Source organism: Saccopteryx bilineata, chromosome X (genome assembly GCF_036850765.1).
Source record: "Saccopteryx bilineata isolate mSacBil1 chromosome X, mSacBil1_pri_phased_curated, whole genome shotgun sequence".
In the NCBI taxonomy this organism is placed as follows: Eukaryota; Metazoa; Chordata; class Mammalia; order Chiroptera; family Emballonuridae; genus Saccopteryx; species Saccopteryx bilineata.
Genome location: NC_089502.1, coordinates 36,768,473 through 36,785,751, shown reverse-complemented (window position 1 = coordinate 36,785,751; position 17,279 = coordinate 36,768,473). Strand labels below are relative to the sequence as shown.

The following is a 17,279-nucleotide window of genomic DNA, read 5'->3' as shown; positions in this document are numbered from 1 at the left end:
TGTCACAGAAATACACTCTAAAATTTACCTATTATAACAGTCCCTAACTTCCCAGTTCCTTGTATGCCACTATTGAGCACGACCTCTGTCCTCAATGTACTTTTTATACCTTTAATAATAGAGATGCAATTGTAAAGTATAAAAACAAATTTATTTTATTAAAATAAGTGTGGATACAAATGAAGGTCTATGTGTTGTGTGTGTGTGTGTGCATGTGTGCTCACATTTTTTCGTAAATAGAGAGTTACTGCAGAAGAAGTATCGGCTATTTAAATAAAAAAAACAATTTAATAGGTGATGCAATGTAGCCAGACCATCATAACATTTGACTTTTTTTGAAGGTCTCACTGAAGATGACTCTGCTGTTCTTAATTGGATTACTTACAAGCTGCACAAACCAGAAGGCCAAGAACAGTTATGTTAATAGCTCACCCACAAAGTGCTTTGTTTTGTTATGTGAATATGTACTGGTCACATTCTGTGTGTAAATTAAAATATTTGAGCAATATTCTCTAACTGATTGAAATGAGAATGTATTGCCATGTTCATGTAATTGAGTTATGGGTGACAAATCAATATCTATAATTATACATAGTCATAAAACACAAAAATATTAATATGAACCATATTAAGACTAACTATACTATATTACTTATTCAATCATTTAGTAAATATCTACTGAATATATATGATATGCCACACACTATGGTAGTGCTACAGATAAAGTAGTTAATAAAGCAGTCATGGTTCCAGTTCTCATAGAAATTAAATTGTGGTATAAGAAATTGGCAGGAAACAAGTACATAAATCAGTGTACAAGTGCTATGAGAGTAATATGAAGAACCTATTTTAGATTATTGGGTCTAAATCTAAAAATGGGTTGTCCTAAGGATGTGACATTTTAACTGAAACCTAATAAAGAATGGGTAACAAACAAAGTTTCAAGGAGAGCCACAGTATGTGCAAAGGCCCTAAGATGGGAAAGGGCTTGGCATATCTAAGGAAAGAAGATGAGAAAAGGAAAGTCAGAGATGAAGCTGCATTGTATAGGCTAAAGCAAGATCATGAAGGGGCTTGCGGAGCAACATTAAGAAGTCTGGGTTTTGTTCAAGATAAATTAGAAAACGCTGAAGAATTTAAAACAAGGTTACATAATCCAATATATCATATATAATGAGGGTCACTCTAGTTGCTCTACATAGAATCAGTCTAGAGAAGAAGTAAGAAAACCAATTCAGAGGCCTTTACTGTAGTTCAGGTGATGGTGTTAATGACCAGGGTATATAGACTGAGATGTTATTTTGGAACAAGACTGATCTTGGAAGTGGAATGAGTACTGCGCAGGTGGAAGGAGAAGGAAGGAAGTGTGTTTGGCTTGAGAAACTGGGCATGTGGTGGTATTATCTATTGTGATATGGAAGAGTTTGGTGAGAACTATGTTTGGAGAAACTTTAAAGCATTCATTTAAGCCATGTGAACTTTAGATACCTATGAGACATCCAAATCACTTGGAACTTTGATTTGATATATTTGATGATTTAAGCAATTAGTCAGATTAGGCCAGGGGTCTCAAACTCACGGCCCGCGGGCCGCATGCAGCCCACCGAACAATTTTGTGTGGCCTGCAGACTGTTTTCAACTGCAGTGAGAAAAGTGTTGCATAACAGTTGCCTTTTGTAGACCTAGTGCGGCCCGCCGAACGGCTGTGATCTTGCTCTGCGGCCCACATGCTGAGTTGAGTTTGAGACCCCTGGATTAGGCCATAGTAGCTGTTATATAACAAAGACCCACCCTGGCTGGATAGCACTGTTGGTTAGAGCATTGTCCCGAAGTACAGTGGTTTCTGGTTTGATTTCCAGTCAGGACACATACAAGAATAGCGTAATGTTCCTTTCTCTCTTTCTACCTCTTCCTGTCTTGCTAAAATCACTTTAAAATAAAAATCTGCCCTGGCCTGTTAGCTCAGCGGTAGAGCATCAGCCCAGCTTGTGGAAGTCTGAGTTCAATTCCCAGCCAGGGCACACAGGAGAAGTGCCCATCAGCTTGTCCACCCTTCCCCCTCTTCTTTCTCTCTATCTCTCTCTTTCCCTCCCGCAGCCAAGGCTCCATTGGAGCAAAATTGCCCCAGGGGGTTAAGGATGGCTCCATGGCCTCTGCCTCAGGTACTAGAATGGCTCTGGTTGCAGCGGAGCAACACTCCAGATGGGCAGAGCATCGCCCTCTGGTGGGCATGCTGGGTGGATTCCGGTCAGGCACATGCGGAAGTTTGTGTGCCGCCCCCCACTTCTCATTTTGGAAAAATACAAAAAAGAAAAAAATCCCCGGATGACTTGTTTTCATAACTGTGTCAAGGAATCTACTTTCATCAGTGCTATGAAGACTACATTTAGCCTGACTAGGCAGTGATGCAGTGGATAGAACATCAACTTGGGATGCAGAGGACCCAGGTTCGAAATTCGGAAGTTGCCAGCTTGAGTGAGGCCTCATCCAGTTTGAGTGCGGGGTCACTGACTTGAGCATTAGACATGACCCTATGGTCGCTGGCTTGAAGACCAAGGCTTGACTGTAGACCCCTAGTCAAAGCACATATAAGAAAGTAGTTTAAGGTACTGCAGCATAGAATTGATGCTTCTCATCCCTCTGCCTTCCTGCCTGTCTGTCCCTATCTGTCCATCTGTTTGTCTCTGTCACACACACACACAAAAATTTAAAACATAGAAACTTCAAGGATACCACTCAATAAAACATCACCTGCATATTGTATTGTGTGCTTACCAGCCAAATTCAAAGTCAGTGTGTGTGTGTGTGTGTGTGTGTATCTTCATCTTTTTTAACTCAACCCCCCGACAACTATCTGTTCTATGTATCTATGCTTCTGTTTCTACTTTGTTTGTTAAATTATTTTCTTAATTATATTCTATATGTAAGTGAGATCAAATGGTATTTGTCTTTTTTGAATGGTTTATTTCATTTAACATAATGCTCTACAGGTCCATCATCACTGTCACAAAAGGTAAGATTTCTTTCTGGTTTTTGGCTAGGTAATATTCCATTTTATAAATGTACCACGACTTTTTTATTCACTCACCTACTAATGGTCACCTGGGCTGTTTCTAGACCTTGGCTATTGTAAATAATTCTACAATAAACATAAGGGTACACATATTCTTTTGAATTGGTGTTTCTGGTTTCTTTGCATATATTCCCAAAAGTAGGATTACTGCATCAAAATGTAGTTATATTTTTAATTTTTTTGAGAAAACCTCATATTGTTTTCCACAGTGGCTGCATGAGTCTGAGTTACCACTACATCATTGCTAGCACTTGTATCACCTCACACCTGTCAGAATGGATATCATCAGTAATTTTTAAATACATATGGAAGTACAAAGTGCAAGGAGAGTCAAGACACTGTTAAAGGAAATATATCAAGGCACGGTGCCTTGCCTTACAAGATATTGACAATTATTATAAAACTATGCTAATTAATATAACATACTATTGCCCAAAGATATATAAGGTCTACCAGAAAGTTCTGTCCGTTTCTATCACAACAAGTTTTGACATGTAAGCACATGTTTATTTGGCGCATGTGTGCCTCTCTATTTTTATCACTTAATGTATACATACTGACATAGCAAATTAACTAAAACAAAGTTGATTCACGTTAGTCTTATGTGTGAAGTGATAGTGTACCTATGGCTACTGATAAAGTTTATTTACGCCACTGTAATTTTTACGAATTTCAACAAGGAAGAAATGCTACAGAAGCATGTCTGTTGCATCCACCATATTCCCCGGACTTAGCACCCTCTGACTATCACTGTTTTTGTCCCTTACAAAATTTTTTGAAGGGCAAAAAATTCAAAAATGAAGAAGATATCAAACAAGCACTGGTTCAATTTTTCGCATCAAAAGATAAAATATTTTTCAAAAATGGAATATACAAATTGCCCTCATGCTGGCAAGAAATTGTTAATAATAATGGCAATTATATTATTTAATAAAGTTTATTGCCAATAAGCAAAATTTGTATTTTGTTTTATTCTAAAAACGGACAGAACTTTCCGGTAGAACTTATATAATCAGGCCAGAAGAGCAGAATGCATAGCCTAGAAAAATATTAACAAATATTGTAAAAAATAGAATTATTAGTTCCCCTAATTATTCTCCTGTCTATAAGAAGATTATATGTGCCCACTCATTGCCATATAACTTGCACTGCCTCTGTGAGAAGAGAGTTTCCCACAGTTCCTCTCCCACACTGATCTTAGGATTGCCCATATTATTTGCTTTATTCAGTAAAACATGAGCATACATACACTACACCTGAAAGAAGCTTTAATTATGGTAACTATGTATATTACTATTATGACAAATATTCATTGCATAGGTTGACAATTATTTTCCTTCTGCCAAAAAAATAATGTGTCATGTTTCAAATGCTCCTTCAGTTTGAATCCTGAAAGAGAAAAAAAGGTAGATGAAACCCTGTGCTGACATGCTGTCAAAATATAATGTGAGCAAGAAATAAACAGTGTAAGCCACTGAGATTAATTTAGTGAGAACCTAAAGTATGACAGAATCAGTATTCCAGTTCAAGGGAAAAAGAAAAGACTTTCCAATAGCAAGATAAGAAATTGTAATCCCTTACTACATTGTACATAAAAACAGATTCCAAGTATGTTAAAGATTTCAGGTTAATATTATAAAACCTTTTGGAACACAATATGAATTAAGAACTACACTAATAAAATAAGATAGATAAATTAATTTAAATTAAGTTTAAAAGTTTTTGTTCAGCAAACAACCTAAAAACTGGGAAGATATGTGCAACACATGTAACTTAGGAGGAACCAAGACACAGAACATAAGAAAAATCAATCAATTTTAAAAATAAACAAGTTTTGAATAATAGTCTTGGCACAGAAGAAGAAACCCAAGTGGCCAATAAACATTTAAAATGTTGTTTAGTTTTACTAAATTAAAATGAAAATGAGACACAATTTCACATTCTCCATGTTGACAAAAATATAAAAGTTTCACAGCTTTTTTATTACTTATTATTTGCTTTGTAGTGGCTGGTAAACTATGGGCAATGAACAGATATTTTCTGCATTCTATCTTGTTAAGGAACTACTAACTAAGAATTTTTCTTTTACATTTTTAAAAAAGCATAGAGGAAAAATATGTGGTTGTGACCATATGTGGTCCACGAAGCCTAAAATATTTACTATCTGGACCTTTACAGAAATAATTTGCCTAACCCCAAGAGAACCTCTATTGTATACATACAAGAGATATTTATAAAATTTTTCTATAACTGCACTATTTATTAATGCCAACAATCTAAAAACAATAAAAATGTTTATTCATTGTAGAAACTTAATTGTTATACATTTATCAATTGACTACTATACATTGAAAATGAATGTACTAAAAGAAGCAACAACATAAATGAATCTCTTAGTCATATTACTGAGTGATAGAAGTTACAAAATTATATGATTCTATTTAACATTAAAACATTCAAAATTAAGTAATTTAGTAGATAAGGATTCAAATATGGTTATATAAGTTAAAAGAAAATTTGAAAATAAGGCTACATGTGAGGAGAGAGGATAAGGCTTGATAATATATATTTAATACATAAAACATTTACAGGAGTAAGAAAAAACACCAAATGTAACAACAGAATGAAGCTACCAAGAAGGTATAAGTGGAATGCGCGTTTATACACTGAAAAAACTCAAATAGAAAGTATTAAGTGACATATTTACAATCCATAACTGACAAAAAAAAAGTCTTGCTGTGGGATATTTCACTCATATCTACCTAAAACTGATAGAAAATTAGTTAAGTATTGAACAAATGCAAAAACTCAAATAATAAGCTTTACCTAATATACACACACTCACTCAGAGAAGAAATATGAAATATACAATAGCTTGTCAACCATACGTACAATATTTTAAAATTTTACTATATGCTCGGTCCTGAAGAAAATGTGAATGCAGTTCAAAAAACCAATAACCTGCAAGAAACTTACTCTGAACTCACTGCAGTTAAAGAATAGAATATAAATGCATAATAGTTTTTTGGGTTTTTTTTTTTTTTGTATTTTTCTGAAGCTAGAAACCGGGAGAGACAGTCAGACACACTCCTGCATGTGCCCCACTGGGATCCACCTGGCATGCCCACCAGGGGGCGACGCTCTGCCCACCAGGGGGCGATGCTCTGCCCCTCCGGGGCGTCACTCTGTTGCGACCAGAGCCACTCCAGTGCCTGGGGCAGAGGCCAAGGAGCCATCCCCAGCGCCCGGGCCATCTTTGCTCCAATGAAGCCTCGGCTGTGGGAGGGGAAGAGAGAGACAGAGAGGAAGGAGAGGGGGAGGGGTGGAGAAGCAGATGGGCGCTTCTCCTGTGTGTCCTGGCCGGGAATCGAACCCGGGACTTCCGTATGCCAGGCTGACGCTCTACCACTGAGCCAACCGGCCAGGGCTAAATGCATAATAGTTTTTTAAAATATATATACTTAGAAGGTAAAAAGATGAATTACATGAGAGAGAAGTGTCCAAAATGGCAGTGTAGGAAGACCCCCCCCCAACTTGCCTCCTTCTATGAACACACTGAATGTAAACTGCAATTTCTCCTGAAAAATAACTGATGGTTGACTGATCAGCTTTTGTACAATCAACAAAAGAGGGATTATATAGTGAAGGGTAGAAGAGAGGAGAATGTGGTAACTATGTGTATTCTGCCCAGGTGGAGTACCAAAGTAGGGAGGCATATTACTGAAAGGCCCACATTGGTAGACCTGGCCTTCTCCGAAGCACAGCAATAAAATAATAATTTAAAAGGTACCTACACTGTATGTGTGTGTGTGTGTGTGTGTGTGTGTGTGTGTGTGTGTGTGTATCCACTTACTAACATTAAGATGCCTACCAAATGGATGGGGAACTGTGGGAATTCTCTTAAATCTGTGGGAACTTTTCAAAATTAGAGATGCTGGTAAGTGCCATTGTTTACATTCCCCCTCCACCTAGATAGAGTGTGTAGGAGCTTGTTCCAAATGTTTTAGTCAATCTCTAAGGCCTCTGAAATAAATATGCCCTTGGCCATGTCAGCCAATACTTGCTGCATTCTGGATCTGCCACTCAGCTCTCCAGGGCACCCTTGGAGCCTTGTGCTACAATACACATAAACCAGCACAAACTGAAGCTCTACCCACACACACACTTTGGCTACACACATTCTGACCAAATATCTGGCATATACTGTCTACAGAGAAGTCACTTCTACATAAAGCTCCTTCTTCAAACTCTGAAGAGCTATATTATCTAATTTATCTAAACATTCACCAAAAGTCAAACAAAATTAAAAAACAAAAAATATATTCCAAATTAAGGAACAAAAAAATTACCAGAAAAAAACAAATATTAATGGAGCAAAGATAAGTATTTTGCCTAATAAAAAATTCAAAACAAAAAAAAGTCACGAGGATGCTCCACAAACTTCAGAGTAGAATAGAGGAACTTGGTAAGAACTTCAACAAAGAGGTAGAAAGTACTAAAGAACCAGTCAAAACTAAATAATATGATAACTAAAAGAAAAAAATACAGCAGAGGGAAACAGCAACAGCTTAGATTATACAGAAGAATGGATTGAGCATCTGAAAGACAGAACAGTGGTCACCTAATTAAGAAAGCAAAAATTAAAAAAAATTAAATGAGAATAGCTTAGGAGACTTCTGGAACAATATTACATGTACTAACAATCACATTATAGTGATTCCAAAAATTAAGATGGAAAAGGGAGGAAAGCTTATTTAAATAAATAATGGTTAAAGACCTTACTAATCTAGGGAAACAAATTGATATCCAGGTCCAGGAAAAAGAGGGTTTCCAAAAGATAAACTTAGATACCCACAGAAAAACACATTGTAATTAAAATTGCAAAAGTTAAAGATAAACAGAGTCTTGAATGGCATCAATAAGAAAAAAAAAGTTATATACAAGGGAAACCCTATAAAATTTAAAGACCAGAAACTAGAGGCAGGATATATTTGATTTTTTTTTTTTTTTTTTACAGAGACAGAGAGAGACTCAGAGAGAGGGATAGACAGGGACAGACGAACAGGAACGGAGAGATGAGAAGCATCAATCATTAGTTTTTTGTTGCACATTGCAACATCTTAGTTGTTCATTGATTGCTTTCTCATATGTGCGTTGACCGCGGGCCTTCAGCAGACCAAGTAACCCCTTGCTTGAGCCAGCGACCTCGGGTCCAAGCTGGTGAGCTTTTCTCAAGCCAGATGAGCCCGCACTCAAGCTGGCGACCTTGGAGTCTCAAACCTGGATCCTCGGCATCCCAGTCCGATGCTCTATCCACTGCACCACCGCCTGGTCAGGCAATTTGAAGTTTTGAAAGAAATTTTCAACCTAGAATATTCTACCTAGCAAGGTTATATAGCTCAGAATTGAAAGAGAGATAGTTTTCCAAGCAAAAAATAAGCAGGTCATCACCATTAAACCAGCTTTACAAGAAATAGTAAATGTTTTCTCTTAAGAAGAGAAATAGGCCATAACCAGAAATTTAAAAGATACATATATAGAAAAAGAAGACATCTCATGGGTAAAAGAAAATATATAATAAACTCAGTGAGTCAGCCACTTAAAAAGCTACTATGATGGTTAAAAGACAAAAGTGGCAAAATAAAATTTAAATACAGTAAGTATTTAGGAGATACACAAGGCAAAAATATCTAAAATATGATGTTAAAAAACAAAGTACTGTACGGAGGAATAAAATGTAACATTTCTAAAATATATTCAAACTTAAACACACAACAAGTGAAAATATACTAGATGGCATATACTATGGTATGAATATATACTTATGGTTCATATCTATAACTATATCTATATCATCTATAATGTCTACATATATCAGTGCATATGAACTTCATGGTAACCACAAACTAATAACCTATAAAAATACACATAAAATTACAAAATAGAATAAAATATTACACTAAATAAAACCATTGAAGAGACAAAAAAAAAATAGAAAGATGTAGAAAACTACAGAAACAACCTTCCAAATTAATGAAATGTCATAGAGTACATATCTATCACTAAACACTTGAAATGTAAGTAGGCTAAATGCTTCAATCAAAAGATAGCTAAGGTAGCTAAGTTGGCAATAATCATTTATATACTTCCTACAAGACACTGACTTTAGATCAACAGATACATAGACTAAAAGTGAAGTAATAGGAACAATTATTCTATGCAAATAAGAACAAAAAGAAATCTGGGATAAAAATAGTCACATAAGACAAAATAAACTTTAAAGCAAAGTCTGTAAAAAGAGAAAAAGTCATTAAGTAATGATAAAAAAGGGTCAATCCAAGAAGATGATAACCTGTGTAAATATTAACACAAGTATATGAGCACCTAAGTATATTAAGTAAATATGATCAGATATAAAAGTAAAAATTGACAGTGACATAATAGTATATGAGACTTCAATACCCCACACACATATGGATGGATCTTCTAGACAAAAAATTAATAATAATAAAAAAACATTGTCTCTAATACATTTTTTTTGCAGATAAACTTAGTGGATACTTACAAAAAAATTCATTTCAAAACTTCAAAATAAGCATTTTTTCCAAGTGCACATGGAAAATTCTCTAGGATAGGTCGCATTTTAGGCAACAAAACAAATCTCAATAAATTTAAGAAGATTGAAATGATATCAAGGGTCCTCTGGTTACTACAGTCTCGACATATGACATTTCAAGTTTACAACTCACTCTCATAAAAACTTTAAAAAATTGGCATGTGAGGGTTTTAGCTTGCACAGCCAACATCATACTTATGGACTATGTGGGCAAACTTGTTTGGTTGTGTGCAGCAGAACAATATATATATATTACTGTGTACAGTACAGTATATTTAAGTCCTTTTCATTTTTCAGTGGCTTAGTTGTGTTTTTATGTTCTCGGTTATGATTTTACAACTGTGTTAAAATAGGTGACTTAGGCTAGGGTGTGTTTCAACTTACACCAAAATTTAGGTCACTGTCATAAGAATGGAACTGTGTGGTAACCCAAGGACCCCTGTATCCTTTTTGGCAAAAAGAGTATGAAACTAAAAATCAATTGCAAGAAGAAAACTGAAACACTCATGCACACACAAACAAATACATGGAGACTAAACATGTCACTGAAAATCAATGGGCCAATGAATAAATTAGAAAGGAAAGCAAAAGATACCTTGTGGCAAATGAAAATGGAAACACAACTCTCCAAAATCTATAGAATGTACAAAAGCAGTTCTAGGAAGAAAGTTTATAGCAATACTGGTCTACTTCAAGAAAACAAAACCTAACAAAACAAAACAAAAAAACAAAACTCTAATTAAACAATTAACTTGACACCTAAAGGAACTAGAAAAGAACAAAAATCAAATCACAAATTTTGTAGGAGGAAAATTATAAGAATCCGAATGTCTATAAACTAAATAGATACTAAAAAATAAAAAATGTTAAATGAAAGTCAGTGCTCAACCAGGAAGAAACAAAATATAAATAGATAACTAGAAATAAAATTGAAATAGTCATCAAAAACCTCCCAACAAACACAAGTCCAAGACGAGACAACCACACAGGTAAATTACACCAAACAGTTAGAGGTTAATTCCTAATTTTAAAACTATTTCAAAAAATTCAAGAGGAAGGAACACTTTCAAACTTATTGGATAAAGTCAGCCTTACCATGACACCAAAACCAGACAAAGACACTACACAAAAAGAAAATTGCAGGCCATATCACTAATGTACATAGATGCAAAGATTCTCAACAAAATATTGTTGAGAATTCAAACTGTCCCTCTAAGATCAGGAAAAAAGAAAAGGGTGCCTGCACTTACCAATTTCACTTAACATAGTATTGAATGTACTAGTCACAGCAATCAGAGAAGAAAAATAAATAAAAGAGATACAATTTGAAAAGGAAAAATAAACCTGTCATTATTTGCAGATGGTGTAATACTATATATAGAAAATCCTCAAAATTCCATGAAATATTATTTAAATTAGGGAATGAATTCTATCAGAGGGTAAAAAGATGATATTCTAAAACTGGTTCATTTCTATACATTAATAAGAAGCTATCAGTAAGAGAAATTAAGAAAACAATTCAATTTACAATTGCATCAAAAATAAAATAATAAAATATTTAGGAATAAATTTAAACAAGGAGGCAAAGATTTGTACTCTAAGATCCATGAGACATTCATGAAAAAATTGAAGATGGAAGAAAAAATGAAAAAAATATATACTATATTTATGGATTGGAAGAATTAATATTGGTAAATTGTCAATACTAGCTAAAGCAGTCCACTGACTTAATGCAATCCCAATCAAAACACCAATGATATAGTTCTTTTTCACGGAGGTAGAAAAAATAATCCCAAAACTGATATGGAATCACCAAAATCTTGAACTTCCAAAGCAATCTTGAGAAAATGAAAAAGTTGAAGGTAGCACGTGCTCTAATTTCAAACTATATTGAAAAGCTATAATAATCAAAACAGTATGATACTGGCACAAAAGCAGACACATAAGTCAATAGACTAGAATTGAGAACCCAGAAATAAACCCATGCATACATGGTCAATTAACCTATGACAAAGTAGGCAAAAATATACAATGGGGAAATGAAACTCTCTTTAATAAATGTTAAGAAAACTGGATAGATACATGCAAATAATGAATCTTGATGACTTTCATATACCATTTACAAAAATAAACTCCAAAGGGATTAAAGACTTAAATGTAAGACCTGAAACTATAGCAATTATAGAAGAAAATGTGGGTAGTAACATAATCGTCTGATTTTTCTGATTAAAAAAAGTGGGCAGCACTTAAAAAAATTCAAACAAACAAAAATCCTACAGTTAAAAAACCTGAGGTCGCCAGCGAGGTCACTATCTTAAATGTAGGCTCATCTCTCTTGAGTGCAGGCTCATCAGTATGAGTGCAGGGTCGCTAGCTTGAGTACAGTGGTCGCTGGTTTGAATCCCAAGGTTGCCGGCTTGAGCAAAGGGTGAACTGGCTCAGCTGGAACATCACCCCCCTGTCAAGGCACAAATGAGAAGCAATAAATAACTAAAGTGCCACAACAACAATCTGATGCTTCTCATCTCTCTGTCTTCCTGTCTGTATGTCCCTCTCTCTCTAAAAGAAATAAAATAAAGAACACCTGTATAAATATTTCTCCAAAAAAGACACACAGATGGCCAACTCACATATGAAAAAATTCTCAGAATTACTAGTTGTCCATAAAATGCAAATCAAAATCATAAGGAGATATCATCTTATACCCATCAGAATGTGTATTATTATCAAAAATGAACAAATAAGAAGCATTGGCTAGAATGAGGAGAAATGGGACACTTGTGTCCTTTTGGTGGGTGTATAAAATGGTTTAACTACCATGCAGAACACTATGGAGGTTCCTCAAAAAATTAAAAATAGAACTACCATAAAAGCCAATAATTCTACTTCTGGACATTTATCCAAAGAAAGTGAAAATGCTAATTCAAAAAGATATACGCACCCCTATGTTCTTTGTAGCACTATTTATAACAGCAAAGATTTGGAAACAATCTCGGTGTCCTCTCATAAATAAATAGATAAGAAATGATAATTACATATAAAATGGAATATTATTTAGCCATAATAAAGAATGAAATCTTGCCATTTGTGACAACATGGGTAGACCTAGAGGTTCTTATGCTATGTAATAAATCAGAGAAAGACAAATACCAAATGATTTTATTCTATGTGTAATCTAAAAAAACAAAACAAATGAACAAACAAAATAGAATCAAAATGGACTCATACAGAGAACAAACTAATGTTTGCCAGAAGCGATGAGGGTGGGTGGAGGAGTGAGACAAGTGAAGGAGAATGAGAGGATCAAACTTGCATTTATAAAATAAATACATCATGAGGATAATGTACACTATACAGAATATCAATAATATCAGAAAAACTTTGTACAGTGACAGAGGTTACTTGACATATTGTGATGATCACTTTATAAATGTGTAAGTATAGAATTACTATTTTATATACTTGAAACTAAATAATACAAATCTGTCAATTATAATTTACTAAAAATATAAATTACTAAGTAACTTAAAGTATAACAAGGAGGTAATATATATTTATTACTGTCAGTGAAAATAAAAATTTTGTCTATTCTGTGGTGGCGCAGTGGATAAAGTGCTGACCTGTAATGCTGAGATTGCCAGTTTGAAACCCTGGGCTTTCCAAGTCAAGGCACATACAGGAAGCAACTACTATGAGTTGATGCTTTCCACTTCTCCCTCCACTTTCTCTCTATTTCTCTCCCCTTTCTCTAAAAATCAACAAATAAAATCTTTTAAAAAACTAAATTCAGCATGATATACACAGTAAAGTACAATTTATGTAAATAAAATGTAAAACATTAGTACATATTTTAGAGATAGATGCATATGTACCCAATATATGTAAACAAATTATATTTATCATTCTCAGTATTGAAGTGCAAAAGGAGGAGAATAAAACTTGGGTGATACACACAGGTGTTGCAACTGTTTAATTTTTAAGATAAAACAGAAATGAAAAATATTATAGTTAAGAATTATTTAAACTAGGTGGTGATTATACATTTTATTATTATCTGTACCTTTCTGTATGTTGAAAATATTTTTTTTTAGATTTTTTTTTCTTTTTCTTTTTTCTAAATAAATCATTCTGAAGCTGGAAACGGGGAGAGACAGTCAGACAGACTCCCACACGTGCCCGACCGGGATCCACCCAGCACGCCCACCAGGGGGCGACGCTCTGCCCACCAGGGGGCGATGCTCTGCCCCTCCGGGGCGTCGCTCCGTTGCGACCAGAGCCACTCCAGCGCCCGGGGCAGAGGCCAAGGAGCCATCCCCAGCGCCCAGGCCATCCTTGCTCCAACAGAGCCTCACCGCGGGAGGGGAAGAGAGAGACAGAGAGGAAGGAGAGGGGGAGGGGCGGAGAAGCAGATGGGCGCCTCCTCTGTGTGCCCCAGCCAGGAATCAAACCCGGGACTTCGCACGCCAGGCCGACGCTCCACCACCGAGCCAACCGGCCAGGGCCTGAAAATATTTTATAATAAAAAAAAACTTATCAAACAGGAGAGGGAAGATGCATTGTATATAAAACAGTACATATGTTTTTGTTTTCTGGTGGAAATAATAGATAATAAATGTAATTTTTAATATATATATTTTCTCTTTGGAAACAAAATTTAATTTAAAAACAAAATATTTTAAGTTGACAAATGCTATAAAGAGACAGAAGTGTGAAACATTTTATTTTCTTTCTTCTTCTTTTCCATGTGAGAGGACGGGAGATAGATGGATTCTCACATGTGCCCTGACCTGGATTCACCCAACAAGCCCCTCCTGGGGCCAATGCTTTGCTCATCTAGGGCATTCTCTAAATTTAGCAAATTTTAACACCCAAGGTGGAGCTGTCCTCAGCGTCCAGGCCTATGCTCTGAAACCAATCAAACTATGGTCCCGGGAATGAAAGAGAGAGTGAGTGAGAGAAGGGGAAGGGAAGGGGTGGAGAAGCTTCTCTTGTGTGCCCTGACCTGGAATTGAACCCAGGACATCCACACACTGGGCTGATGCTCTATCACTGAGCCAACTGGCCAGGGCTCATTTTATGTTTACTTGTAGTGTTCTTGTTCTTTTTTCTTCCCTCTGTTATTTTTGTTTTGTTTCGTTTTGGTTAGGTACAGTGAACGTTATTGATGGTTCATAACAAGGTAGGGCTCTGTAAGCCCCTTCCCTTCTTCAGCGAGTCTGAAATGGAAGCTGTAGGTCTAGAGATTTTCAGTGTGTTGGGGAATTGATTCGGGGCAAGGACTCCTCAGTAGCAAAAGGCCTCTATTCCTCTTGCTGGGTTTGGTGGTCCAAGGGGCTCTCACTCTTTGGAAGCCATGTGGACCATAAGGTTCACTACCTTGTTGCTGTAGTCAAATTCATTGTCATAGTAAGAAATGAGCTTGACAAAATAGTCATTGAGGACAATGCCAACCTCAGTATCGAAGGTGCAGGGGTGGTTGTCACTGTTAAAGTTGCAGGAGACAACCTTGTCCTTAGTGTAACCCAGGATGCCCTTATGGAGGCCCTTTGATATTTACTTCAATACTTTCTTGATGCCATTATATTTTTCAGCTTTCTCCAAGTGACAGGTCAGATCCACAACCAACACCTTGGGGGTAATGACATGGAAGTCTATGCCAGTGAACTTTCCATTTAGATCAAGAGATGACCTTTCCCACAACGTTGGTAAAGCAAATAGAAACAGGGATAATGTTCTGAGCAGCACTTCAGCCATCACACCACAGCTTCCCAGTGGTGCCATCCACAGTCTTCTGGGTGGCAGTAATAGTAGAGACTGTGGTCATGAGTTCCTCCATAATGCCAAAGTTGTTGTGGATGATCTTTACCGGGGGGGGGCCAAAAAGTTGTTGCAGTAGCCATTGCTGACAATCTTGAGGAAGTTGTCATGCTTGTCATGGTTCACACCCTTCACAAACATAGGGGCATCCACATAAACAGAGATGATGACCCTCTTGAATCCACCCTGCAAGTGAGCCTTAGCCTTCTCCAAGGTAATGAAGACACCAGTGGACTCAACAATGTATCAGCATCACACCATTTGATGTCAGTGGCATCTCGCTCCTCGAAGATGGAGATGGACTTTCCATTGATGACAAGCTTTCTGTTCTCAGCCTTCACTGTGCCATTGAACTTGTCATGAGTAGGATCATACTAGAACATGTTAGTGAAGTGATCATTAATGGTGACAATATCCCTTTGCCAGAGTTAAAAGCATCCCCGGTCACCAGGCACTCAATATGGCCACATCCATTCACTTTGACCTCCACCATTGTGTCGCAGGGTTGTGGCTGGCACTGTGCAGGAAAACATATGTCTGACAAAGAGGAAGCACAGAGAACTCATTGCTATTAACTGATGAATGTTTTATAATCCCTCTTTCTGGTGACCATATTGGACAATTTAGCTGTCTTTTGCTGAATATGACAAAAAAAGAATAGAGATATATATTTCAATAAGTTTGTGGATAGTTTTTTTTTTAATAAATTTTTATTAATGGTAATGGGATGACATTAATAAATCAGGGTACATATATTCAAAGAAAACATGTCTAGGTTATTTTGTCATCAAATTATGTTGCAAACCCCTCGCCCAAAGTCAGATTGTCCTCCGTCACCCTCTATCTAGTTCTCTGTGCCCCTCCCCCTCCCCCTAACTCTCTCCCTCCCTCCCTCCCATGTCCTCCCTCCCCCCCCACCCTTGGTAACCACCACACTCTTGTCCATGTCTCTTAGTCTCATTTTTATGTTCCACCAATGTATGGAATCATGTAGTTCTTGTTTTTTTTCTGATTTACTTATTTCACTCCTTATAATGTTATCAAGATCCCACCATTTTGCTGTAAATGATCTGATGTCATCATTTCTTATGGCTGAGTAGTATTCCATAGTGTATATGTGCCACATCTTCTTTATCCAGTCTTCTATTGAAGGGCTTTTTGGTTGTTTCCATGTCTTGGCCACTGTGAACAGTGCTGCAATGAACATGGGGCTACATGTGTCTTCACGTATCAATGTTTCTGAGGTGTTGGGGTATATACCCAGTAGAGGGATTGCTGGGTCATAAGGTAGTTCTATTTGCAGTTTTTTAAGGAACCACCATACTTTCCTCCATAATGGTTGTACTACTTTACAGTCCCACCAACAGTGAATGAGGGTTCCTTTTTCTCCACAGCCTCTCCAACATTTGCTATTACCCGTCTTGTTGATAATAGCTAATCTAACAGGAGTGAGGTGGTATCTCATTGTAGTTTTGATTTGCATTTCTCTAATAACTAATGAAGCTGAGCATCTTTTCATATATCTGTTGGCCATTTGTATCTCTTCCTGGGAGAAGTGTCTGTTCATGTCCTCTTCCCAATTTTTTATTGGATTGTTTGTTTGTTGTTGAGTTTTATGAGTTCTTTGTAAATTTTGGATATTAGGCCCTTATCTGAGCTGTCGTTTGAAAATATCAGTTCCCATATAGTTGGCTGTCTGTTTATTTTGATATCAGTTTCTCTTGCTGAGCAAAAACTTTTAATTCTGATGTAGTCCCATTCATTTATCTTTGC

The 17,279-nt window shown here is 36.3% G+C and overlaps 1 pseudogene; it reads right to left on the bottom strand.

Annotated features, from left to right (window-relative positions):
- Positions 1–15,026: 15,026 nt before the first annotated feature.
- LOC136317033 (glyceraldehyde-3-phosphate dehydrogenase-like) lies at positions 15,027–15,999 on the bottom strand (annotated as a pseudogene).
- Between the last annotated feature and the right edge of the window lie 1,280 nt (positions 16,000–17,279).